The 2611-nt window shown below is 42.3% G+C and overlaps 1 non-coding gene across 1 annotated transcript; it reads right to left on the reverse strand.

The window, feature by feature from the left end:
* Nucleotides 1–1255: 1255 nt before the first annotated feature.
* On the reverse strand, nucleotides 1256–1328 carry trnaf-gaa (transfer RNA phenylalanine (anticodon GAA)). The gene has a single exon. It is a non-coding gene; the product is annotated as a tRNA-Phe (tRNA).
* Between the last annotated feature and the right edge of the window lie 1283 nt (nucleotides 1329–2611).

Here is a 2611-nt window from a genome sequence, read left to right on the forward strand (position 1 = left end):
CCCTTGGGGAACACCTCTGTCGACTATCCTCCAGTCTGACAAAGAACCATTTCATAAGACTCGCTGTTTTCTGTCCTTAAACCAATTTTCTATCCAATTGGACACTGACCCTCCAACACCACGAACCTCAATTTTGTTAACCACCCTTTTATGTGGTACCTTGTCAAACGCTTCCTTAAAATCCATATAAACAACATCCACTGCATTCCCTTCATCAACCTGCTCTGTTAGTTCATCAAAAAATGCAGTTAGATTAGTCAAGCATGAACTTTCATTTATAAATCCATGCTCACTCTCCTTGATTAACTCAAACCTCTCCAAGTGACTGTTGATTTTTTACCCTGATTATTCTTTCTAAAACCTTACCCACCACTGCTGTTAATCTAACTAGCCTGTAGTTACCCAGACTGTCCTTACACCCTTTCTTGAATAAGGGCGTCGCATTTGCCACTGTTTATCCTCTGGCACCTCCCCGGTATCCAGGGAAGATTGGAAGATTATACTGAACCCTTCCGTTATCTGCATCCACATTTCCTTTCGCAACCTGGGCTGCAAGCCATCCGGATCAGGTGATTTATCTACCCGAAGCACAGCCAGCCTTTTTAGTACCTCCCTCTCTCAATTTGTCCTCTCTCCATTGCCTCTACTCTCTTCACTTCTAATGATATTTTGTCCAATTCAACTTCCTTAGTGATCACTGATACAAAGTACTCATTAAGCAGATTAACATTGCCCTGCACCTCTAAGCTTATATTATCCTCTTTCTCCCAAATAGGCCCGACTCAACCTCTTACTACCCACTTATCATTTACATGCTGCTCGAAGATTTTTGGGTTTCCTTTCATGTTGACTGCCATTTTATTCTCATAGAAATAGAGAATAAGCTAAATATAGAAGATATAAGTATTTCCCATCCTTGATGAGGTGGAACTTTTTTATGTTGTGGGTAGTAATGACTTGGCCCACGAGTGTGCTGGAAGCAGAGACAATCAATGATTTGAAAAGGAAATTGGATGGATACTTGAAGGAAAGAAACTTGCAGGAGGAAAGGGATCGAGCTGGTGAGTGGAACTGACTAGATTGCTCCGGGGAGAGCCAGCATGGACGTGATAGGCCAAACGATCACCTTCAATGCTGTAAATGACTCTGTGTTGTTTCTCAAATTCAATCCACTGGTGTTTGGTAAATAATTGCAAAGTAAATTGTGCAACCGGAAAATCAGAACCAAGGCAAGGGACGCATAAGGAAGCGGAATTGCTGAAACTCGGGATTGAACCAGGGATCTTTAGATTTTCAGTCTAACGCTCTCCCAACTGAGCTATTTCAGCCCCACATTAACAATGGTTCGGTGTCCTTATTTTGGAAGAAAATGCATACATTCAAGTTTTCCAAAAAATTAAAGAACACAACATGTGAGTAATATTCCCCATTGCTTTCTCAGCACTGATGGATTGTGAAGCGGGAGACAGCCAGAAGTGCCAATGAGCCGCACAGACCCTGAGCTGAGAATGAAATGAGATCAAATTCAATCTTTCATAGCGAGATGCTGCAGAGAGGTAAGAGTCCTGAATCAAAGCGAGATTTGCTCATTTCAAACACTCCCTGTACTCTCTGCTCAAGAAGCCTTAAAAAAGGGAAAAACAGAATGGCACTCAAACTCACAACCCTGCCATTAAAAGTCTCATGTTCGACTGACAGAACTGTCACTTCTACTCGCTCTCTTATTGGATGGATGCAACTCCAACGCAGGGGTGGCATTCAAATCCTCCCATGGGTCCACATGTCAGACTGAGTTCCATGTTGTAGAATCAAGCAAAGGAGATCTGCTCACTTCCAAAACTATCAGCGAATTGAAGCTGATTACGATCAACATCATCAGAGGTCAGAACGACCTGGTGAAAGAAGACACTTTGAAGAATGATCCACAATTATTCAAAGGCATCGACAAAGTGAAAAACAAGAAAATCGATGAGTCAATGCAAGCCAAACAACAGAAACACTGAAGAATTCCATTCCATTCCAGTCCAGAACCCAGTCCTGTTGTATTTGGAGTCAGGTCACAATTGCAGTAACAACTTTATATTCCCACTTGGCCATCTGTACATTTAGTTAATTACAATGTTGTCGACAAGCTCTTTGAATCCAGTTGTCTGGTCCTCAAGCCAGCTCCGTATGGAAGTCAATTCCACTTTCTGCAAGGCTGAAACCAATAGATAACCTTAATCTAAAAATGCCAGCAGACCAGGGCTCGTCTGGGATTTAAACTCAGGATCTCTCACATGTTAATTAACCATACTCCCTAAGCGAGAATCATACCCCTGCACTAACGAGCCACTGACAGGTCAGGCTTTATTAGCTGCTGTGGAATTTCACTGGAACCCCCCAGCCAATCATCCATTTTTTTTCAGATCAAAGCAACATCCTGCAAATGCTGAAATAAAAACAGAATGTGATGGAAATGCTCAGCAGCTCTGGCAGCATCTGTGCTGTGAGAAACACAGTTAACGTTTCAGGGCACTCACCTTTTGTTTCAGCCATCCTTTCAGACTGCTTCGGTCCATCCAATCTCACTTTCTATTCAATCCACATTTTAACCATTCACTACGTTACT

The sequence above is a fragment of the Heterodontus francisci genome, unplaced genomic scaffold (assembly GCF_036365525.1).
Source record: "Heterodontus francisci isolate sHetFra1 unplaced genomic scaffold, sHetFra1.hap1 HAP1_SCAFFOLD_761, whole genome shotgun sequence".
Classification (NCBI taxonomy): Eukaryota; Metazoa; Chordata; class Chondrichthyes; order Heterodontiformes; family Heterodontidae; genus Heterodontus; species Heterodontus francisci.